The sequence below is a fragment of the Microcebus murinus genome, chromosome 12 (genome assembly GCF_040939455.1).
Source record: "Microcebus murinus isolate Inina chromosome 12, M.murinus_Inina_mat1.0, whole genome shotgun sequence".
Taxonomy (NCBI): Eukaryota; Metazoa; Chordata; class Mammalia; order Primates; family Cheirogaleidae; genus Microcebus; species Microcebus murinus.
In genome coordinates, this window is record NC_134115.1 from 6,713,582 (window position 1) to 6,739,359 (window position 25,778).

Below are 25,778 nucleotides of genomic sequence, written 5' to 3' on the forward strand. Positions count from 1 at the left end.
TCCCAGTTGGCCAGGCCTGGGAGGTCCGCTATGCTGTAGATCCAGTCGCTGGCCTCCAGAGCCTGCACCATCTGCCCTCGCCCCTCCGCCTCCTCGCCCCCACTGTGCCCTGCTCAGGCCCAGCCTCAGCGCCTCCTGACAGCACCCCACACCTGCCCAATGGTCCCGCGTCCTCCTGGCCCGTCTGCCTGGAAAATCTTCCCCTTAGATATCACCATTGTTTGGCAATCAGGCCTTTCCTCAGAGATGCATTCCCAGAACACCCAAAATAAAGAGCCCTCGGCCCTCTGCCACTGTTTTCTGATCCTGCTGTTTCTTCCTTTATCCCTTCTCTGAGCATTTATCAGTATTGCAATAATTTGTTGTATATTTATTACGTTTGTGTGTTTTTGTTGCCCTCAAGAAGACTAATGGAGATTAGTGGCTCAAACGAGACACTGAAACACATACTAGCTGGTCAACGCCCATAAATACAGGATAGAGAAATACCCATTTATCAACTAAATTGGTTAGAGTAAAAAGGTGGTTTTCGAAATGGTGATTCTTGATACATTTGCATTTGAGAAAAGGTCACATTATTTCAAAGGTGTGCATAGTATTAGAATATTTTTATACTGTACTATTTTGAACTGTGATCCCAATTCTCATCAAAGGAAATCCTAGTATGTTTGCAAGATAGTGTGATGCATCTAGAATGGACAAGCCGGGGATACTAAGGAAGAGCTAAGAGTAATGTCCTCCATGTGGCTATTCTTTCAAAAAGGATCTGCATTTGGCTCTACCAGAAGACCACGAGCACTAGCTTTAAAGAATTAGTGGTTCTAATTTTTGCCTTAATGAAATACCTGGAGGTAGAAAGTCTAAGCCAGGCGTCCTCAAACTTTGAGGACGCCTGGCTTAGACTTTCTACCACATGGAGGACATTACTTGAATAGTTTTGAAGAAAATGAAATCTCAAACACAAGCATTGTATTATTTGTAGAAAAAGTCAACATCTCCCATTCTAGACTGCCCATGGCTGACAATGCCCTGCCTAGTCTTTTTGACCTGGTGGCCTCTAGTTCATCCCTAACACCCAGCCACGGCATCACTGAGTGATCATGTCTTCCCTATTGGGGCAGCATAATGCAGGGGAACGTGAAGTCAGGCAGACCCTGGGGAGAATCTTGGCTCTTACCAGCTCTGTAGCCCTGGGTCTCAGTTTCCTGCCTTGTTAAAAAACAAGCAAAAAAGGGGGAACCCATGAGGGTGTTTTTGCCTGTTTGTTTTTTTACTTCAAAATAAGTTATGTGCAGTGTGCATAGGAATTTGTTCATAGTTTTTTTAAAACTATAGTCCGGCCCTCCAATGGTCTGAGGAACAGTGAACTGGCCCCTTGTTTAAAAAGTTTGAGGACCCCTGGTCTAAGCTCACTGGCTTGGGGGCTCCACGATACTCCTGCCCTTTTCTCTCTGCCATGCTGTGTGTGCCCTTGTCAGCACATGGGCTCGGGGATGGTTGTCCCATGTGGTCATCGTGTCCATGGTCTTGACAGGGATCAGGGAAGGGTAAGGCTCAACACTTGTCTCAGAGGAAACTTTACACACAGCTTCTACTTTTTTTCCTTTTTCCTTTTTCTTTTCTTTTCTTTCTTTCTTTCTTTTTTTTTTTTGTAGGATCTTGCTCTGTTGCCCAGGCTGGAGTACAGTGGTGCAATCATAGCTCACTAAGCTCAGTGCAGCCTCGAACTCTCCAACTCCTGGGCTCAAGTGATCCTCCTGCCTCAGTCTGCCAAGTAGCTGGGATGTGCCATTCGGCCGGCTAATACTTCTGCTTCTATTGCATGCCTGACCACCCCAACTGCAAGGGAAGCAGGAAATGAGTGTAGTATTTTTAGCTGCCCACATTGCTGCCCCCAAAGGATCAGAGTTCTCTGGATAGGAAAGAGATGAAATATGGGTAGTAGGCAGGCAACCAGCAGTGTCTGCCAGGCCTGAGGCCTTCTTGCCTCAGAATGAAAGACTAGGCTGAAGCAAAGCACGAGCTTACAGATCTAAATGCCTCCCTTCAAGGCTTTTCTAAGGGTATGTTTATGCTTCCTCCACAGGACATGGAAAGGCTCATGGGGGATTTGTCCAGTGGTGCCATCGGCAAGCGGACCATGACTGACACCATCGGAAACTGCCTGCTCCGTGGCATCCGTGGCTGCATGGCCTCCCTGAAGCAGGAGCTGGAGCTTGAGCATGCGTCCAAGTTGGAAAGGCTGCTGCAGGTGGCCCGGGACCTCACAGCCCCCCACCAGCTCTGCCAGCAGATGCGACACTCCTGCAGCAGCACGGGAGTGCAGTGTAGTTTCTCCATGAGGACAAAAAACTCAGACTGGAGATGGAGAGGCTCGTGCAGAGCATTGTGGTGCTAGGTCCCTACAAAAGACATTTCCATCGGGCACTATTTTCAAGAGCTCACTAAAGGAATAGATATCACCAGCTTGATCCTGCCTTAATCAGCCCTGGCCCTGGCCACCACACGGGGCTGTGTAAGGCCTGGCTGGCTGGTGGGGCCACACAAGGCAGGCTGTTGTGACAAACACACCAGGAGATTTTGTGCAAGTCAGGCTTAGGCTTGTTGCCAAGACCGAACAAAGAGGCAAAGCTTCCTGGGGACCCATCTTATTCCTCTTCCACTTCTTCCTCCGGTGTGTCCTCTGTACAGCGAAGTGGGCATGGGTCTAGAGAGTCAACAATATAAAGTCATATTTTGGCCTAAAAATGTCAAAAACCTTGATCATTTTGGCTGCCGTTTGAAAGTTGTTAGACTTCACTTCTTAAAAAGAAAAAAAGATTCTTTGCACATCATGATCTCTCTTGATTCGAATTATTCTGCTGCTAATTAATCATCCAAAGCTTTCTCTTTTTTTCATTTTTTAATGGAAATCTGCTTAAAAGGCTTGTTGCTGGAGGCTAACATAGGAAGGATTTGACTAGTGGGAGATGCTGGGCTTGGCTGGACTGGAGTTGGTGCAGGAGGTGAGTTCTTGGCACAACTAAACAGAACAGCATTGTGCTCTGATGACTTACATGCAGTTTTAGCTCAATTGAAATTCAAATACTAGAAATTATAATAGCAACCATTCCTCAGAAATGAAACTTTTGGCTAGCTCTTGCCTGTGGCTTTTGTTCATTTTTCTTCACAATAATAATAACTACAATATATTGAATGCTTACTATATACTTCTAGGCACTCTTTATGTTAATGAATTAATTTAATTCTCAAAATAATTGAAATAACTGAGAATTACTGTCTCCACTTTATAGGAGGAAACTCATGATCAAAGAACTTAAATAACTGACCCAAAATCACACAGTTATTTAAACAGTGAACCATAATATAAATCCAACTCTACCGGGTTGAGGCCTGGCTTCTTCCAGGCAATCTCAAAGCCTCTGAAGGCAGTATTGATTTGGGAATATAACCTTAAAGAACACTGCTACAATTCTTCAGGAATGAGCTCACTCTTCTGAGTTCCAGTCCACCAGTTTTTATTAAACATCTATCATAAAATTCAGTGTTTATAAAATACTTTGTGAGTGCCTATTATGCACAAACATTGAATTTAATGCTTTACATGCCTTGCATTGTGAGAACTCCATTCCACCTGAGGAGGTAAGCAATAGTACCCATTCTACAAATAAAGAAACTGAGGCGGAAGGGATCAACTAATTGTCCAAAATCTCTGAGTTAGCACATGGTGGAAATGTGGATTCTGAATGTTAATTTGAAGTCCATCCTCCTTCTAACCACCTCATTATTATTCACAACTCTGGTTGCAAATGATAGAAATTCCATCCAACCCCCATTGGGAAAAGACAGAAATGTACATCTTCTGACACTCGGCAGGGGAAGGGTGGGGTAGCCTTGGGGATGCCTGGATACAGAGACTCAGCAGCCGTCACAACTCCTCTCTCTGTCTTTGGTCTCTGTTTCTTGCTTTGCTTCTTTTTTTTTTTTTTTTGAGACAGAGTCTCGCTTTGTTGCCCAGGCTAGAGTGAGTGCCGTGGCATCATCCTAGCTCACAGCAACCTCAATCTCCTGGGCTCAAGCAATCCTACTGCCTTAGCCTCCCCAGTAGCTGGGACTACAGGCATGCGCCACCATGCCCGGCTAATTTTTTCTATATATATTAGTTGGCCAATTAATTTCTTTCTATTTTTAGTAGAGACGGGGTCTCGCTCTTGCTCAGGCTGATTTCGAACTCCTGACCTCGAGCAATCAGCCTGCCTTGGACCCCCGAGTGCTAAGATTACAGGCGTGAGCCACCACGCCTGGCCTGCTTTGCTTCTTTCTTGCAGTGCAACCTCTTCTTACCTGTCATTACAGCTTGGGGGCTGAGGCTAACAGGACTTTCTTCTCCCAGTTCATGTTTCATACATCCCAGCAGGACTCCGATTGGCCTCATTTAGGTACTGTCTCCTTGTAGGACTGACCAGCCTGGGTCACCCACTCATCTGTGTGGCTAAGGGAGTGTGACTAGCAGCTGAGACCAAAACCCCACCACGAAGGTGGGGCAGGAGCAGCATCCCAAGAAAAAAGACTGTGCTTCCAGCCAGAAGACACAAACTTAGATGACTTCAGGGGCCAGGCTTGTTGTAATAAAAATGAAGCAGGCTCAGTGGGAACTGTGACGAATAGCAGAGTCCACACTGCACATAAAATATTGTCATGTTGGAATGTAGGCTGAGTGTAGCCAGTCATTCTGATTTTTTTGAGAAAAACAATAAATCCAGATTTTTTATGTTAAATGTCTTGATCCTTTTGAAAGCTGTCAGTTAGTTAAAAATAGATTTAAAACATTTTGTAGGTGTAACAAAGCACTTCTGTGAGCCTGATGTGACCCCCCACCAGGCCATCACCAGTTTGCAAACCTCTGGTTGAAGGTAGAAAATATAATAAAATGTTCACTTCTCTTCAGGGATGCTCCCAGGGGATGTTTGCTTTGCCTGGAGCCTCCAGCTGTAGGTTTTCCTTCTTTCTGCTGTGACTCCTCAGGAGGCAGCACTTCTGGGCTCCTGGAGTGAAGGGTAGTCAGAGTGGGTGAGGTCTTGGAAGGCATTGCCCAGACATCACCCCTGTGGTCAACACATCTGCCATGCTCTACCCTGGGAAAGATCTGGGCTGACTGTTACAGGACACCCAATGTATTGGTTAGGGTTCTCCAGAGAAACAGAACCTAGAGGAGATATATGCAGATACAAAGAAATTTATAATGAGGAATTGGCTCACATCATTGTGGAGGCTGAGAAGTCCCACAGTCTGCAGACCTAGGAAATCTGGTGGTGTAGCTTGAAGGCTAGAGACCCAGAGAGATGGCAAGAGATTTCAGCCTGAGTCTGAAGGCCTGAGAACCAGAAGAGAGGAGGGCAGGAGAAGACAATGTCCTAGGTCAAACATTCAGGTGGAAGCCGGGCGCGGTGGCTCACGCCTGTAATCCTAGCACTTTGGGAGGCTGAGGCGGGCGGATTGCTCAAGGTCAGGAGTTCGAAACCAGCCTGAGCGAGACCCCGTCTCTACCAAAAATAGGAATAAATTAATTGACCAACTAAAAATATATATACAAAAAAAAAGTAGCCGGGCATGGTGGCGCATGCCTGTAGTCCCAGCTACTCGGGAGGCTGAGGCAGGAGGATCGCTGAGCCCCGGAGATTGAGGTTGCTGTGAGCCAGGCTGACGCCACGGCACTCACTCTAGCCTGGGCAACAAAGTGAGACTCTGTCTCAAAAAAAAAAAAAAAAAAAAAAAAAACATTCAGGTGGAATGAATTCAACCCTCCTCCACCTCTTTGCTCTATTCAGGCCTTCGATGGATTGGATACTGCCCTCCCACTCACACTGAGGAGGGCCATCTGCTTTCCTTTGTCCATCAGTTCAAATGCTAATCTCTTCCATGCATCCTCACAGACACATCTATAACTCATGTTTAACCAAATATCTGGGCACCCTGTGGCCCAGGCAAGTTGGTACATGAAACTAACCATCACACCCAGGAATAAGGGCAGGTAATCTGACCTATGAATAGTAGGGAGACCAAGAGGCAAACTAATCATTTCCGCACCATGGGACAAGTGTAGGGTCAGAGGGGAACAGCTGCACAAAGACAGAGCACCACACCTGGGGAAGGGGGCTGAGGGAGGGTGAAGGTCAGACAAAGTTTCCAGGAGTGTGTTTGCTTTACCTCAGTTATTTTCATTGCAAAGAAAACAGACTTGTTTGCCTAGTTTAAGGAGAGTGAAGGGAGGGTTCTGTTCTAAGGCTGCATGTAGAGAGGTGGAGTTGGATTCATGAGACAACAAGGCCTCTGGGACACAGGACCTCTGGTTATGGTTTGGGGCTTGGCTACAGCGAGAACCTCAGCAGCAGGAGTTTGCTGGCCTACTCAAGACTCAGCAACTCCATTCAATTCTCCTCCTGGGCCCAGCCAGCTGCCTCGCCCTTGGCTTATTCATACTTTCTGCAGGTCCTGACCCTCACAACCTGAGCTCTCCTGACGGCTTCTCCTGTTTGTATCCTTCGGTCTCAGCCTCCACTGAAAACTACCCCAGTCTCTTCACTTTTAACTCCACACATCAAGAGATATTTCTTGAGTGCCTGTTGTGTGTGCCCATTCTAGGATATGGAGATACTCACAGTAGTGAAAATGTGCCAGACAAATTCCCTGCCCTCGTGGAGGGAGAACATCAATAAAACAAGCAAGATGGATTCAGAGAGTGTTAAAATGTTGTAGATGTTACAAAAACATAGTGGTGAAATAGTGATTTGAGGTGAGGACTTAGATTGGTGGCAAGGAAACTCCTCTCTGAACAGGGGCAATTCAAACACCATCTGAATGCCTAGGGCAGGCCAGATAAAGATGGGACAAGCCTGCCAGGTAACCTGAGCAGCAGTAGGAGCTGCACCACCAACCAAGAGTGGGGAGTGGAGAGAGGCTGAGGCCAGGCCATGAGGATGCACTTGGACTTGAACCTAAAGAATGGAAACAACTATGGTATTCCATGGGCTGGTTTCCACCACACTCAGGTCGTTCTGTTTGGTCCTAGGCAATGAGTCAAATGATGTTCTTCTTACCCTTTGCCAAAAGACTGTTAATGACAACCGGGTTCTGTTTAGCACTCAGCAGTCTCAAATCACTTTCCTATGTATGATCTAATTGAAATGCAGACATATTTCAATTTCCCAAGGGTGTCCCAGACTGGTCAGTCCTACAAGGGGACAGTACCCAAATGAGGACAATCGGAGTCCTGCTGGGATGTATGAAACATGAAAACATAGGAAACAGAGTTGCTCCACATTCTTCTCCCTTGTTTGTTGTACTCCAAAGGTTGTGTGCTCTTTCCATACCATGCCCACATGCATGCCTGCCTTATCAGGCTAGCTTCTAGTGGAAGTACCCTGAAATTTCAGGAGCTTAAATGAGATGGAAGTTATGTCTCTCTCACTTAAAGTCCAACGTTGTGTGGCAAGTTCCCTGTGATGCCACCAGGGGACTTGGGTTTGCTCTATGTAGCTGCTCTCAGCTGGTGGGCACAGTGGTTCTCCATCACAGCCCTGTTCCACCCAGGCAGCTGGAGACTGGAAAGGGGGGAAAGGGGCAAGCCCTTCCCTAGATGTGAAGAACCCAGAACCTCTTCCCATCCTTTGGCTCACAGTTCCCCAGCCAGAACTCAGGCACATAGTTACATTCAGGGGAGATTTATTAATAGTTCTGCCATCACCTAAAAACAGGCTTTCTGTTTACTATAGAAAAAGAAGACAATGAATATTGAGGAACAACTAACATGTGGCATAGATTTTATTTTTATATTTTTCCTGATTATGAAAGGAATACATACTGTCAGGAGTCCAGACATGTGCAAGGACAATAAAGATCATGAGTCATTCCAGAACTAATTGTCGTTTAAGGTTAATGGGATAACATACACATTTTTTGTAACCTTATTTCTCACTTAACAGTATACTCTGATAATCTTCTCACAATTATAAATCTAGATCCACATCACAATCATAGGTTTTCATGGCATGTTTGGACCATAATATATTTATGCAATCAACTATGGTATACTGGGAGATGGTTGTAATTTGGAGCTACTATAGACAAGATGATGAACAGCCTGTGGAGGAATCTTTGTACATTTGTTCTGTTTTTTCTAGGCACAAATTCCTAGCAGCAGCTAACTACTGGATTAAAGGATATGTATTTTTTAAAGAGTCATATACATTTACACTCCTGCTTCCAATGTTTTCTTCTATAATGTCACTGATCAACTAAGAGTTGAGAAAGATTTCAGTGTTTTTTAAAATTTGTATTTATTTGATTACTAATGAGGATGACCATCTTTTCATGTTTATGGGCCATTTTCATTTTTTCTTTTGTGAATTGTCAGTTCATTTCCTTTGTCTATATTTTAATAGCATTGTTCACTTTTCCTATTGATTGAAAAAATCCACTTTATGTATTAAGGATACCATATTAGCAAACAATTACTTAGTGCTTATATGTACCAAGCACTAAGTACTTGAGATGTTTACATTTAATCCTTTCAACAGCCTATAAGGTAAGTATTGTTCTAATCCTCATTTTATAGATGAAGAACCTGAGGCACAGAAAAGATAATTCAATTTCCCCAAGTTTGTGCAGTTGTATAGCTGGAAAGAGGCAGAATGTCTCTGGGATTCACCTCAGCTGTCTGGTTCCAGATCCTTGCTTTTCACCACCAGACAGTCTAATTAATGTTTTGTCTCTTATAGCTTTTACAAATGACTTTTCCAACTTGTCATTTGTCTTTTAACTTTAAAGTTTTTAAAAATTCAGTTTCATTTATATGGTCAGATCTATTAATTTTTTCAACGAATTCTACTTTAGGGTCATTTAGTTGGCTTTGAAGGGTAGACAATGAAGCATGGGAAAGAAAATAGTAATAGATGTCAAAAGCACTTTTCCAAACTTACCAAGAACTTTCCAATGAACATGTGAAAAAAATGTCAGAAAGGCTCATAGTGCTACAGGGCCTCTTGCTATAAATTTCTTCTTTAACACATTGACCCACCAGCCTCTACTATACAATTGAAGCTCATATTAATAGAACCTCTAAACTCTAATACCTAACAATATCATATCCTGATTTCTTTGTTAATACTTTCTTCCCATCTCAGCCTATCTCATCATTACCAGATTTCATTTAATACCACCCTATGGTTGTGCTGGGTACTTGGGGTATACATGAACAATACAATCTTTGCAGTAAGAGTTCCATGTCCTCTACAACTGTGGTCCTCAACCCCAGGTGGAGGACCTGTACTGGTCCATGGCCTGTTTGGAACCAGGCCGCACAGTAGGAAGTGAGGGGCAGTCCAGCTAGAGAAGCTTCACCGGTATTTACAGCTGCTCTCGATCACTGGCATCATGGCTCCACCTCTAGTCAGATCAGCGGGGACTTGAGATCATTAGATTCTCATAGGAGCAAGAACCCTACTGTAAGCTGCACATGGGAGGGATCTAGGTTGCTGCAGTCCTTAAGAGAATCTTATGCCTGATGATCTGACCTGGAGCTGAGGTGGTGATGCTAGCACTGGGGAGTGATGGCTTATACTGATCATCATTAGAAGATAGGTTTGACTGCACAATAAATGTAATGTGCTTGAATGATCCAGAACGCTAGATTGCCAACCACTTTGGCCCCTGGTGCCAAAAAGGTTGGAGACTACTGCTCTACAGCATAAGCCCAATCTTTTCCTGAACTACACTGTAGTTCAGGGGCCTGTTCTTTCCTTTCTGAACACATCCTCCTTTCTGGCCCCAGAAGCCTTCCCTAAGTCCCACTCATCCTGCAGTCTCAAGCTCAAGTTTTCTCTCCTCTAGTTTCTTTTTCACTTTAGTCCATAAAATAAAGTCCCCATCTTCTTAACTTCTTTGGCATTTATAGCCTGCATTAATGCAAGTGATAAAAGGATAGCAGATAGCAGGTAGCAACACCAGAGATCATAAACAAAAATGTGCAGTGTAAAATGTAAAGTGCTAATTCCCAAAGTTCTATTACAGATGAGAAGCCAATTTTTGTTTTAAAGCGTCGTACACAGAACTATAGTGAATTAGTAAAAACAGAGCTAGAGCCCAGATATTGCGGATGCCAACCACAGAATCTTAGAACTGGCAGAGACCATAAACGGAACCTTAACCAGTGCCTTGTGTTATGGAGTCCTAGTATAGAAAAGTCATAAGGTGGGTGGAAGAACTTTGTTTTGGGTCAACTTTAAAATAGGAAAATTAAGGATTGCTTTGAAAAACGTTTCAAGACAAAAATCTTCAAAATATGGGACAAAAAATAATACAACTTGAACAAAAGTGAGATGTTGGGTAGACATGACTCTTTCATTTGACAAAATAACAAACTGAGGCATCGAAAGAAGACCGGCAGGCTCAAGGCCTCCTAGAGCGCGCTGCACGCTGGACTACACACAGGCCTTCGGGGACGCGCACGTGGAAATCGCCCCCAAGAGCCCGAGCGAGTCAGCCAGGCCGCTCCGCCTCGCCCCGCGGGCAGCACGCTCAGCGGCCACGTGACAAGGCTTGCCCATCACGTGCAGAGGGCGGGGTCTGGAGGTCCGGACACCGCCCCCGCCACTCTTCCGGCCCTGCAATAGTAAAGAAGGAGACCGTCAGGGTGGGCGGGTCAGGCCCGCCTCTCCTGCGGGGGCCTCCCAGCGCGGGTTGGGCCCAGCCACCGCCCTCGAAGGGGGACGGGCCAGCCTAGCTTAGCCAAGGTGAAAGGGCTAGGCGCACGTCAATCAGACGGTCCACCAATGAGCTCGCGCTCTGGCCGCGGCGCCCGCCCCCGCATCGGCCTCCCAACGCCCGCGCTGCCTTCCCTCAGGCCGCTGCGGCGGCGCCCGCCCGCGCTCCCATCCGGGTTATCGCGCGCTGCTCCCTGGGCGCTGGCGCCGGGCAGCGGTCGGCGCGAGGGCCTCGCTATTCCCGAGGCGGCGGCGGCTTTCTCCATGAGCTTGAGGTGGGTACGGCGGGCGCGACAGTGAGCGCGGGGCCGTCGCCATTTTCTCTTCCTCAGACCCGTGGCGGCGGACGGGCAGGAGGGTAGAGCCGTGGGCCGGCCCGCGCCTGCCCAACTAGCATGGCCTGGGGCCCGTGGGGCGGCCTGGCCCCCTCTGGTGGACGGGTGGGCCTGAGGCGGCCGGCGTAGTGCCAGCCGAGACCGCCGGTACTCAGGACGCGGGGGAGGGGTGCCGCGTGGCCACTGCGGGGCTGGCCCCAACCCCCTCAGCTTCCCGCCCAGCCCCTCACTGGCGGGGCGGGGGAGGGGGTCATTCTTCACATTCTTTACTCTTCCCTTCCCCCTGCTTCAATCAAACTTGGGGCGGGCGGAAGTCCCGCCCTCTGGCGTGCGCTTGTTGGCTGGTGCTGCCTCCCGCTGTGGCGTGACTGGCTGCGGGCGCTGCCAGGTCCTTCTGACGTCACTTCCGTTAGCAGGTTTGTGGGCCGGGGAGACCTTGGCCTTGGGGGTTGGGATGAAGGAGGGAAGGTAGGAAGTGGGGGGGGCAGGAGGGCGCGGGCGGGGAGGGCGGGAGAGCTAGGGCTGGCTCTCTACCCCTGCTCCCCTCGGCCAAGTGCAGCCTCTCTTCCTGTAGCAGCTGCTGCGGCTGGAGGTCCGCTGCAGCAGCCGTCCTTGGCGAGGGGGAAGGGAACTCGAGAGCGGGAGGAAATTGTATCCCAGGAGACTGGGCTTGGGAGATTTGCGACTCAGTGTCACCGGAAACGATGCTGGCCTTTTGACTTGACGCTGCCAACTCTTGGAACTGAATGCTTCCAAGGCTAGCTAGTAAACTTCCGTGACAGGAGGCTGTAGTGTGAGGAATGTGGTAACCTTTATGTCCTTGGCCAGCAGTGCCCTTCCGTCTTCCAACTTCTTACAGTAGGTTCTGTGTCAGAGATGATGGTGTGTTTTTTTCAGCTCTATGATTTTTTTAATATATAGACTTATTTACGAGACGGTTGGCAAACGGGAAAAGGTAGTGGAGACAGTGTTAAATCTTGCAGTAAATCAGGAAATTGGTTTTCTTTTTTTAACTTCTATTGATAAATACTGTTTTCTTGACATTTCCTAAAGTAAAACAACATTTGGCGTTCCTGTGCATTTATTTCTTTTGGCCTGAAAATCATGCAATAGTATAAGAAAGTTGCCTGTCAAATTCTAAATTTATATGTAGCTTAGAAAATAATTATGTCCAGATTTTTCTGCTGTTTGGCAGTCCGGTTTCATTTACAATACAATACGTTCAGCAAGTATGTGTAGTTAAGGAAGTAAATACTTGGACGTTACTCTGAATGGGTTTTGTGAAGATGTTTATTATACATAGTTATTAAAGTATTATTTTGACACTTGAGAACTTTTAGAGAATAGACAAATGTCTTGACATCTTGTAATTTCAGTGATGACTAGCAATTTAACACATTGACTGCCACACTAGCAAAAAACATTTTTCTCTGGGACCACGGTGTTTTATTACGAAAACAGAATAAAAACTTTGAAAACAAAACCATTCTTTCTAATTTAATGGAAAATTTGTTCTTTTTTATTGTTTTTTGTGCATGAGCTATATGCTACTTGAAAAATAGTTCTCGCAGCTCCCAAGGTGAAGAGACATGAATTACATACGCTTCACGAGGCCCTGGTGTCAGGACTAGCATGAGTTAAATATGACTCACTTGGGTTCAGTTATAATTCACGTGGGGGGGGGAGTTAACGCTTTTGGATAGTTATATTGCAATGATAAAGGGTATTTTCCTATATGTTGAAAGAGGCTATGGGTGTCCATCACTAAATTGAACCTCTGTTGAATTTGAGAGACTCAAGAATTTTGCAAGTCTGAAAAGTAGAGGGAAACAAAACACCTGTTTATAGAATGCAGAAGTTTGTAAATCGCTGAGTTCAGACTTACAGAGTGAAGAGATCAGTATCAAACAAGTTCGTCTCATGCTTACTCCTTGAGGGCATTTTATTCCTGTTAACATTAACTGAACATTTCTTGATTTGGAGAACAGCATGATAGATATTGTGTACTGTTTATTTTAGTAGCTAAGGTAGTAAGTAATAGTTTTACTCACAGTGGGAATTACTTAGTATTAAGAGTACTAAACCATTGTTTCAAACTGTAGGTCTTGAGTCATTGGGTCATGAAATCACTTTAGTGAGTGATGATCCAGAATTTTAAAAAAATAAAGAAAATAATGTGTTTCGTGAAATAGTGTGTTGGTTCAGTTATAAATGCATGTATTTCTGTAAAATATCTTTTTGTGACGGTGTCAAGAAATATTGAAAAACAATTCTTCTAAAGAGTGTTTTTCTCACTTATAGTACGGGTCTTCTCCAAAGAATATTAAAAGCAGCCTTGGTTTATTTATATTTGGTGAAACATATTCCCCTCACTTTAGTTTTCACCAATTAGGAAATAGCTTTGCCATTCAGATGCCTTTTAAATCACTTAATATTTTTAATAACCTGAGAAGCTTTTGTTTAGCCTGTGAAGTATCTTTTCCATTCCAGAGTATTAATTAATTGCCAATGGTTTTCCCATGTCTAGATGAAAATAGAAGAATCCAAACCCCCAGTAATGAATTGTCGGCATTGCCTCAGTGACTTCAGGAGTTGAATAAAAGAGGCCTGATCATTCATTGCATGCTTTTTGCCTGTGTGGGTGTTTGTATAATCACTTAAGAGTGGACTTCCTTAAATAACTAGATAGAATGAGAGCCATTAATTCTTTTTTGGTACTAAGTCTTTGCAATTCAGAGTGTGTTGTTTTTTTTTGTTTTGTTTTGTTTTTTTTGAGACAGAGTCTCACTTTGTTTTCCCAGGCTAGAGTGAGTGCCGTGGCGTCAGCCTAGCTCACAGCAACCTCAAACTCCTGGGCTCAAGCAATCCTCCTGCCTCAGCCTCCCAAGTAGCTGGGACTACAGGCATGCGCCACCATGCCCGGCTAATTTTTTGTATATATATTTTTTAGTTGGCCAATTAATTTCTTTCTGTTTATAGTAGAGACGGGGTCTCACTCTTGCTCAGGCTGGTTTCGAACTCCTGACCTCGAGCAATCCACCCGCCTCAGCCTCCCAGAGTGCTAGGATTACAGGCGAGAGCCACCGCGCCCAGCTCAGAGTGTGTTTTACGGTTATGGCACATATCACTTTGGGCTAGTCACATTTTAGGTGCTCAGTAGTGACTTGTGGCTAGTGGTTACCAAATGAACAGTGTAAGTCCAGTGGGTTTTTCTGTCTGCCTCTAAAAAATTACATGTCTTAACTAAATATTTGTAGTTTCAGATAACCAGCCCAAAATGCTCTCTGTCTCTCCGTAGCTTTATCTCCAATGTGAGGAAATTGCATCAGGTGATTTTTTTTAGGTTCTTTTGAGATAAAAGATTTAAGTGTGCTGAGGCAGCTGACAGCCATCTATACCTTTGTTAAGTTACTTTTGCTTCCTTAGGGATATTTCAGGTGATTTATTTTAAAATAACAGATGATAAATATGATTTGAGAGCATTTTTTTCTTCTGTTAAGTACAGTCGGCCTTCCATATCTGAGGGTTCTGCATCCTCGGATTCAACCAACCTTGGACTGAAAATATCTGGGATGGGGGTGCCCAAAAAAGAATACAACAAAATAATAACCAAAACGTACAGTATAACAACTACTTACATAGCACTTACATTGTATTAGGTATTATAAATAATTGAGATGGTTTAAACTATATTGGAGGATGTGTGTAGGTTATACGCAGATATGTAATGCCACTTTATGTTAGGGACTTGAGTTTCTTTGGATTTTGGGATGGGGAGCGGTGTGTGTTTGTGGTTGGAGGGTGTCCTGGAAGCAATTCCTCCCCCCCCCCAGCCTAGGAAGAGATTAGTATAATGGAGGATATGAGGGCAGAAGATTTTAAAGGGTTGTGCAGTAGTGGTATGTGGGATGATCAATAAGCAGAACAAGTCACCCAAGTTGGATGCTCTGCATCACCCTAAGTATTTTTGCATGCATTATAGGATTTGCAGCAGAATTTACTTAAGTATATAGAGGTAGCATAGACTATGCTTGTGGTAACGGGGAAGTTGGGCCAGAAATTAACAATTTGCATTGGAAAATTTTAGAAGAACACTGGGGATTGACTTAGCATTAGTTGCCTTTTAAAAATTTCCAGAATTTAGTTTGTTGATCTAATCAATAAGAGCATCTTAAATGCTGCTGTGTCTCTAGGAGAGAATGAAAGGACATGATCCTTTTGGGAAACCTGACCTAGTACTTAGCTATTTAAAATTTAACATGAATCTCAGGGTTACTAAAATGTTTGATAGGATAAGAAATGATATCTTAAATTAGAATTAGGTTAATTTAGAGAAACTTGGTTATTGGTTTTAATTGTAAAACCTTCATTATCTTGTCTATTGCAGGTGCTAACAAAGGAAGCAAAATACTATTGGAGAGTTTGCTTAATAGGAATATTATAATATACAGGTAGCATCAGCAGCAGATAATTTGATATTTAACTGAGTATTTGAGATTGCAAGAAATCTTTAGTATGTAGCCAGTGTTCCGATTTTGATTTGTGTCAGCACATGAAACTGGATGAAATTTTTACAAGTAGGTAATATTACCCAAAATGAGATTTATGCAATCATAAGATGGGATGTGAATAAAGGTTTTTAAAAATAAAACTTTCTGAGCTACTTTGTTACAGGAGTATGTAAATTTATGTAAAAGGTAGGAAATCAAACTTAGGGGAAAACATTTTAGCTCAGAAAATTCAACCTCTTTTAATAGGTATTAAGTATATAGAACATAGAATGTTTGCTTTTGAACTAAGTTTAGTGTATTTTAAGGATTTAGAAGATATTTTTTAAAATGTTAAAAAATTTTAAACCATTTTAAAGTTAGTAATGTGTCCTGAGTGCTGTCAACAAAAAAATTAAGTATGTGATGTAGTGCATATGTTAATAAACTTGATATAGCCATTTCATAATGTATATATATTTCAAAACACCACAAAAATATTTTTGTCAATTTAAAACAAATTGAGAAATTAATTACAAAAAAAAATTAGGAATGTGAATGTTAACAGACTTAGTTATGGAAACTAAATGCAGATACAGACAAATTTATCCATAATTAATAAGTGATTTGTCTCTTTATAGCATGTTTTTTTTTTTTTTTTTTTTTTTTTTTTTTGAGACAGAGTCTCACTTTGTTGCCCAGGCTAGAGTGAGTGCCGTGGCGTCAGCCTAGCTCACAGCAACCTCAAACTCCTGGGCTGCAGTGATCCTTCTGCCTCAGCCTCCCGAGTAGCTGGGACTACAGGCATGCGCCACTATGCCCGGCTAATTTTTTTTTATATATATATCAGTTGGCCAATTAATTTCTTTCTATTTATAGTAGAGACGGGGTCTCGCTCTTGCTCAGGCTGGTTTTGAACTCCTGACCTTGAGCAATCCACCCGCCTCGGCCTCCCAAGAGCTAGGATTACAGGCGTGAGCCACAGCGCCCGGCCCATAGCATGTTTTTAATTGATGGTAAGTATTTACAAGTATATCCAGGAAGGTAAAATTACTCTCTTAGGACAGTTTCTCAAATTAGTTTATTAAGAATTCAGTTGCCGTTTGCTGAATTCTTAACTTCTGGATCATTAAATTGCTTTGCATATATCCCAGTCCTTACAGCAACACCATTAGGTGTGAATGTTGTAGTTCTCTAATTGGAGATGAGAGAACTAAACCTATCCCAAGAATACAGCCACTAAATAGCTGCTTGACCCCAAAGTCATTGTTTTAAAGCCTTTCCTATACTGGTATGTTGAGCTGAATGAAATGAGTGCCTAAGATACATTTTGTCTAAGTTGGACTTTGACTTCAGATTGCCATGATTTTTAATGGGAAGTTAGTTCCATCTACTTCCCATTAAAAATTGAGGCAATATATGAAGGATAGAGAGTGGATGTAAAAGTTATATTAGGTTTTTAAAAAGAATTATCTGAAAGATCAAATTCTGATAGTTTCAACTTGTAGAATCTAAGAATGTAAGCAAGGGCCCAGAGATTACATGATACGTTTAAGGACATAGTAAATGGGGAAGCAGGTCTCTGATTCTGTAGCACACTTTAACTATGGGCAGAAAAATTTCGAGAACTGAATGTATACTAACTAGATACCCCACTGTCTTTCCCAGCATCCAGGTATTGTATAGTTAGGATTAGTGGATGTGTTTGGGTTTTTTCTTAACCTTATTTCAAATGAACATTTCCATGGGTTCTTGTAATTCATAAATTCTAGTGTATGGATTATGATCTGTGTTTATGAAAGATTGCCTAACTGAACATTGCCTCCCCTCAGCTGTTAGATTTGTTGACATTTGCTCTAATCAGTGTTTTCCAAACTGCAGGCTGGGAGCCATTAGAATATAAAATCAGTTTATGTATATAATAAAATAACATACAGGATTAAGTTAGTATTGATTTGTGAACTGTTGTTTATTGGATTATTGTTGTATATACTTTCTGAAAAATTGAGGGCTATTCATGTTAATAGCCCTTGGTATGTAAATTACTGGATTGCTTTCTAGCAATATGACACTTACTTACATTGCTGGATTGAGAAAAATAGTGCAAAGCAAGCATGCTATATTCACCAAGATTAGAAAAATATATTTTATAATGTTTGAAGATTTAAACATGTTTTAAATGAGAAAATTGATTGGAGTTGGAGGTAGTGGTTTTGCTGTTGGTTGTCATTCTTTAAAAAGTAAGTACAGTTCTGGTTCTGGGGGAAGGTTTTAGCTTGACTTTTCAGGGACAATTGCCTGCAAGTTCATGCTTTGAATCATCTGGCCTTATAGAATTGAAATGGACTGAGGTATAGTACAGTTTGGTGATTCAGTGCTATGTCTTCTAATTTGAAATAAGTTAAACTTTTTAGCACCAGTTTTCACCCAGAGATGATGAAGTGGAGCTTTCATGTGTTGGATGTGTGGTAAATTCCTTTTTCTTACAGATGCATTGATAAAGCTAGGAAAGCTGAAGGGCTAGAAAGGCTAAATTACATGTACAAGATTTCAGTGACAGGGAATGAATAGGGCCAGGATTTGAACCTCAGTTTTTCTTGACTGCAAATCGAGTAGTGCTGTGAACATTTGTGGACTAGTTTTTAATTTCAGTTCTCTTGGATATATACCTAGGAATGTAATTGCTTTGTCATATGGTTAATGGTTTTTATTCATCAACCAGTTCTGACACCAACTTTGCAGGTTAAGGGCTCAATCATTAAGACTACCCCCGCTTCAAATACCTGCTTTGAGTCCTAGGTTGCCACCTGAACTTCAACCAGCCATAAATTCAGGACATTCCTACAACTTCGTCCTGGCTCTATAATTTGCTAGAATGGCTCACGGAACACAGGAAGATACTTTAATTACTTGTTATATGGACAGTTCATTGTAAAGGATACAAATAACAGCCAGATGAAGAGGTACTTAAGATGAGGTCGGGAAAGGTTCCCAGCACAGGGGCTTCTGTCCTTCTGGAGTTGAAGTCATACCACCTTCCTGGCACAAGGATGTGTTTTTCAGCTTGAAACTCTTTGAACCCTGACATGGGGGGATTTTATAGAGGTTTTATTACCTATGCAGGATTGATTACATCGTTGGCCTTTGAGGATTGGCTCATTCTATAGCCCCTCCCAGGAGGTTAAGGGGTGAGGCTGAAAGTTATACTCCTCTAATCATGCCATGGTCTTCCTAGTGATCCTCCCCCCCAAGCTATCCAGATGCCCCCAGTCACCAGTCATCTCATTAGCATTAAAAAGACATTCATCTCTTGGGAGAGTCTGAGGATTTTAGGAGCTATCTGTTCCTAAACCCTAACTGGGGACAAAGACCAAATGTATCTATTTCTGATTCCACGTGTAGTGACTGTTTAACTTGTTGATGAACTGCTTAACTGTTTTCCAAAGCAACTGCAGTATTTCACATTCCTGTCAACAGTCTGTGAGGGTTCCAGCTTTCTCCACATCCTTGCCAATCCACAGCCTGTTATCTTTTTTATTCTTAGCCATCCTAGTGAGTGTGAAGCAGTTTTGGTTTCCATTTCCCTAACAAATAATGTTGTGGGCATCTTTTCATGTACTTAATTGGCCATTTGTGCTCATAAGCTATATTTTTGGCAAAATATCTTATATCTTTTGTCCTCCATTAAATTGTCTTAAGTTACTTTTGCAAAGGATGCCAATTTACAAAGAAGAATGCAAATTTATTCGTTTGCATATGGATATCCAGTTGTCCTGGCACTATTTGTAGAAAAAAACTGTTATTTCCAATTGAATTGTGTCATCACCCTGGTTAAAAATCTGTTAACACAATATATGGGTTTATTTCTGGACTTTAAATTCTATTACCTTGAACTATATGTTTTTGATTATGTTTTGTTATTTAAAAATGAGTATTTTTGGTTACTAAGTAACTACAAAATAAATTTCTTCATTAAATTTAGTGCCTACCTTAATACTTACAGTTGCTACCTAAGGATGATGTTTGTAAATTAGAGACTAATAAGGTTTAGATTAATTTGGGTTATTAAATATTTTGGGCTTTGCCTTCCATCCTCATAGCACCTTTCTAGTTAAAGAAAGGATCCTGACTAAATCCAGGTGATTTTCTCCTAATATCACTTAGTGTTTGTGGCATGGCATAGATGAGTAGGTTCCTTTAAAAATTAGTCGCGCAATGTATATATGTTTTTAATACCATCCCTTTGTACTGGTGTGTTTAGTCATGTATTGTACGTGATGTATAGGACTTTGGGGTTTTAAAGTCATTGGTTTTCATTAGAGACTATTATGTTCCTTTGTAATGATCTTTTTGTTATTTTAAGGAAGGATATGTGATTTCATGAATTTTCATTTGAGTAACTATAAGAAAACCAAAAGCTGATAATAGTATGAGGTAATGGTAAGAAGATGATTTCTCAATCTTGTTAAATGTGTGGTTTTAGAAGTGGATTCAGATAATTAAGCATTTAAAGTACTATTAATGAAATGCAGGAAATGAAAAGAAAGCACAGCATATATGATGCATGTAGCAAAAATGTTCAGTTAAATTTTATGTTCAAGTTAAGTGAATGAAAATGGTCTAATACTTTTTTTCCCCGTTACTCACACAGGGAACCAGGATTACTGAGGAGAAAGCCTTCTGTGGTGCTCAACTGTGGTACCTTTTCAACATTCACCCTGGATGTACTCTTCACTGTGGGATGAGGTAGTAGGTTGTATAGTTTTAGGGTCACACCCACCACTGGGAGATAACTATACAATCTACTGTCTTTCCTAACGTGATAGAAAAGTCTGCATCCAGGTGGCCTCATAGAAAGTCACTAACTAATTTTGTACAGTGTTTAAGATTGACTTGTCTAGAAAGGCTGTAGTGTAACATTTGTTTACTGTGTGCAAGAGATTTATTATTTTGGAGATTTTAGTAAGTAGACAAAATGGGGGTAGGGATACTTTTTGCTTCTTGTCTCATTTCTCTATTTCAGAATAAGTGTATATTTTCATTGATGCTTATAATTGTATGTTGAAATTTTCTTTTAAAAGAGATTGTGCTCTCCATTCCAGAAGAAAAGATCAGAGTGCTCTGTCAGAGTGAGGTAGTAGATTGTATAGTTGTGGGGTAGTGATTTTACCCTGTTCAGGAGATAACTATACAATCTATTGCCTTCCCTGAGGAGTAGACTTGCTGCATTGTTTTGTTTGTTTTTATCTAGATGATATTAAAACTCAGAAGAATTAAATTTCACATTCCTTTGCATTTACAGTTTGTCAGTTGTAAATTTTCTCTGTTAATAGTATGACAGACACAGTGATAAAATATTTTTAATTTTTACATGCGGTATATTTCAGAAATTTGAAATTAAGCAAAAATCTAGAGTGGAGAAAGTAAGTACCCTTCAGGAAATCTTAGTAGGGGAGCAGACCTCTTTGGAATTGTGAACAGGTTCACTGCTTTACATCCCAGTACACATGTCTGGGTTGAGGTCCTGGTTGGTAAAGGTTATACAAACTGGAAGGGCACTGTCTGAGCTAAAATAGAGTCAGGTTGATTATGATTCGTTCCCAGTTTGAGTATGGGTGGCCATGGAGAATATTGTAAGCACTGTTTCATTGGTCTGTTGATTTAGACAGGCTTTACTCACCACCCTGGAAAAGGAAAGATTGGCTCTGTGTTCTATCCTTGCTCCCTAGTAAGTTGTTAAGATCTCAGCTTTGTCCCCCAAACCTGAAGTGGTTCTTTGTTTACAAAGGGGGAACCACCTTAAACTGTCAGATGGGGAAGCCCATAATTTGTTGCTGTAAAGAAAATAAGAGGAAAATGCTAGAAAGGGCTATTTGAATTTTAACATTCATGAAGGCCCATGTTTCAGCCCCTGTTGGCCAAATTGTACTGCTACCTTGGGCCTTATCAATCAAGCAAGGCTGAAAGCTCTCTGCTGTTTCAACTATTTTATTTTGGGAGACGAGGAAAAGAGGCAAAGTGTGGAGGTGAGGGAGAGTTCACCTCTTTACAAATACTTCCATTTATTCTGAATTTTATTTAATTAATTTATTTTTGAGACAGGATTTCACTCTGTTGCCCAGGCTGGAGTGCAGTGGCGCAGTGAATCATAGCTCATTGCAACCTCAAACTCCTGGGCTCAAGCAATCCTCCTGCCTCATGAGCCTCCCAAAGTGCTAGGATTACAGGCATGAGCCACCATGCCCAGGCTAAAGCTTAATATCTAAGATAATCACAGTGCAGTTGCCATTGGCAGCAGAACTTTACATGAGAGGAAACGTGAAACTCTCCCTTGAGTGTGCCTAACCCAGGTGATTTATCCTGGATCAAATTTATGTTTTTTATTTCATCCCTGTCATATAGATGGACATCTGCGTGGATTATTGGTCTTTGTTCTAAACTGGGTGTATAAACATTAGGGAAATGATACTCATTGCCTTTTGGTATGCCAGAGAAAAGTGGGAATGTGCAAATTGTCTTTGGCTTAATCTTTGTTAAATTGACAGTATGCATAACTTACTGCTGAAAATGTAGCAAGTAGTCATGTATTTTTGTGGTTTTCTGACACACGTGCCTTCAGTGTGGATATCATTAACACTCTCAATTGGAAACTTATCTAATTATTAACTAAAGTATGGTTGAAAATGAATTTATATCTTCTGTTAATTATGTAAGGGCCTCATTAGTCAAACAGAGTAAGTGGCTCGAATTGTGGAGAACTGGTACATTTTATAAAAACACTTTAAAAGTGCCTATATGGAGAGAGTGAAATCTCTAAAAACTTATTTTCAATACTGACAAATCATGATCAGAATTTGCTTCTGTTGTAATTCAGGGGTCAAAAACGTAATAAACTCTCAGAGGCCCAGGAAGGGTTAGCTATAACTAGGAAACATGACATGCAAAGGGAACAGGCAGTTAATTTGCTCTGGTTGATAGGTAGCAAGCAGGATTTATATACAGTGTCACCAAGTTTCCCAGTTGTATCAGTAAAGGCTGGAGATATTGTGAAATTTGATACATTTTAAATAAAAATCAGTGGCTCCAGTGATATCTGGTGGACTAAGTATTAGACTGCTCAGGATTTTCATCCTCTGGTATAATTAAGTTGTTTTCTTGTTCCTTTGTAACGTGAGGTTTGATTTTTAAGCAGATAGCTATGTGGCTTTTACCAAGGTCATATGCCTAGTCACTTTTCAAAAGCATCAATGAAAGAATTCCAATTGGTTTGAATTTGAAATGAAACTCAATATGGCCTAATTTAACAGATTAATTTGGAGTGCATCTGCCAAGTAGAAGACCGGCAAGAAAATAAAAAATGGGTTCCTAGGAAGAGGTAGTAGGTTGCATAGTTTTAGGGCAGGGATTTTGCCCACACGGAGGTAACTATACGACCTGCTGCCTTTCTTAGGGCCTCATTATTCCACGGTAACCTGTTTTCTTGCTACCTTGCTTTGGTGTGAGCAGAATTCTTCAGGCTTTCTCATGAATGAAAAAACACTGCAGGAATACCAAAGACACCAGTGTTTGCATTAGTGATTTATAAACAGCAGCAAGGTGCTAACATGGATTACCGAAAGTCAACTTTAGATAAGAATTTGAGACTTCTGAAGTATACCCAGTTGGTTATGTGTCTCAGTTTGGGGTCACTGGAAGGTTTTGGAAAGCATAGGGGTTTTTTTTTGTTTTTGTTCAACATATGCTGTCAACTGTTTTCCTCTCTGTAGCCTCTACATTGTGCCTAAAAGAAAGCATTTAACAAAATTATTAAAATATTATACTGTTTCCTGCACTGTATTTATAAATATTTATCTTGCTGCGTTTCTGGATTTCTTTGTCTTCTGGGCTTAAAATTTGAAACAATTCTTAATTTTGCCTGGTGTGGGAATGGGTCATTGTATTGAGTTGCGCATCATGGTATGTAATCCTGTGATTGGTCTTTTAATGTGTATGAGGATAGAAGATCAATTAAAAAAATGAAAATGGTTGTCAAAATAATGAAGTTACTATAATCTGTTAAACATCTTTTCAATAAAAATACTACATCAAAACTTGTGCTTTTTAAGTCATTCTTAACCCTCATCTCTATCCTTACAAAATTTAGATGCATTTTTCATTTGCAAATATTTAGATTTATTTTGAGATCTGTTAAACTACTTAATTTCATTTTTCATTAGCAGTAATTTGTTGATAGTACTGTCATTCACAGATGTATATTAATAAAGCTAACTCAAGGCATATCCAGCTCTTCTATTTTTGTTAACACTTGTGTGATTTTGTACACAGATTTGTTCAAAACACCTTTCTTTGCTTGGGTAATTGTTCTTTGAATCTGCTCAGGCAGATACTACATTGCAAAAACTGTTCTGATTATCCCTCATTTTCCCAGTCTGGTTCAAACATTTACCATTACAGAGATTGTGCTAAGTCTAGAATGTGTGCATTAGTGTCTCAGGGAAAACTTTACTTTTTTTACGATTTAAAAAGGCTGTAAGGTAAGGTTAAAAGAGAATTCAGTGAAATTTCCCATCCTGCGCCTCTGCTGTCCAATCTCTTCCTCAGAGAAGGTTCTAGTGGTAAGAAGGAGGTGGGTGCTGGGCATGTTCTACTCTTCTGACTACGTGGGGCTTTAAATTTCCCTTATGAGTTGAGTAGTTGGGTATGGTTTTTAAGGCACTTCACATGGTGCAGTTCTTTAAAATCAAAGGTTTAGAAATCTTCAGAGGTCTCACTTGTGACAAAACCACTGATTTCATGCACATTGATTTAAGTGAAAAATAGATGGGAAAAGAGGAAGGAAATGAGAATGATGCTATATATAGAAGGATTAGGGGCGATTCCTTAACTCAGAATTTCTAGTTTTGCTTATATAAAAGTACCTTGTGTCTCTAACCATCTTTATTAAAATATTTAGGTCATATCAGCTAGCTCTCAGTTTTTTTCCATACTACATCGAGCTAATTTTCCACGTTTCTTGCTTCCCATTTTGTTTTTCCTTTAATTTCCATTGTTGGGTTATTGGGGGGCAGAGCTAGGAGAGAAGTTAGGGGCCAGCCCTCTTGAGAGTGGACATTGTTGCCCTCAGCAGTGTTTGCCGGCTGAATGGCTGACCTGAAGGAAGCATTTGTTGTATTCTAACTCCTTGAGGTTCTGAAATCCTGCTTGCTTGAAAAACCCATAAGTTACAGCTTTAGTTTGACTTAAAAACTATTCTTTCAAAAGGACTAACTGCATTAGCTGCTAATAACAGAAGAACAATAGGGTAGAAATAATGGAGGTAGCCCAGTGCTGGTGTGAAAGCTTCATGACCAATGGCTTAGATTGTTGTATTATTTCTGCCATCCCTAGCACATGGTTTCCATTCTCAGTGTCACCTCTTTGTCACAGTATGACTGCCATCACATCCTTTTTCCAGGCACGAAGACATCAAGAGGGAGGCAGTTTTCCATTAAACTTGTTTAAAGAATTTTCTCAGAAACATGACCTTGTGTAAAGAATTTTCTCAGAAACATGACCTTGTGACTCCTTTACATGTCATCAGTTGAAACTATCAGACTGCTTTAGGTTCCAAGGTGTTTTAGGTTTCAAGATGCCAGGGTAAAGTAAAATCACAGTTCCATTAGGAAGGAGGAAAGAAAGTCATGCTAGCCACTATCTCTTTAGCAGTGGACATTAGGGGGAAATAAAAAAAACAGCATAAAGGCTGACAAGCTCTGTTCCGCTCCTATTGTAAACTTAGTGCCTCCCAATCCTGGGCTTGAGAAATTGTTATTGGAGTCTGGTAAGGTTCAGAAAGCCAGGGTTTTGTGGGACTGTCAAATTTGTTATGGTGATAAGAGAAAGCTGGTTTGGAGAGGGAGGCCTTCCATTTTACTTAATTCTGCCATGTATCTTGCCTGTAGCATAGGACCTGGTATAGAACTGGTACTGTTAAAGCATTTCTTAACGAGCTTTAATTTCTAGAGCACTTTTAGGTTCACAGCAAAATTGAGTGGAGAGTATGGAGTTCACATATACCCCCTGTCCCCAGGTACGCATAGCTTCCCTTTGCTGGCGATTTCAATAAAGCAGTTTTTGTTTTTCCCTTGCCTTTGAAGTTATTCCATTATTAGAATTAGGCTAAGAGGTTTAGCTTATTGCCCCATGGAAGGAAGGAC

At 41.5% G+C, this 25,778-nt stretch overlaps 1 long non-coding RNA gene across 1 annotated transcript; it reads left to right on the forward strand.

Annotated features, from left to right (window-relative positions):
• The first annotated feature begins 10,655 nt into the window (after nucleotides 1-10,655).
• LOC142874259 (uncharacterized) lies at nucleotides 10,656-24,879 on the forward strand. Its single transcript, XR_012922061.1, has 2 exons — nucleotides 10,656-11,035; nucleotides 20,234-24,879. It is a non-coding gene; the product is annotated as an uncharacterized LOC142874259 (long non-coding RNA).
• The last annotated feature ends 899 nt before the right edge of the window (nucleotides 24,880-25,778 follow it).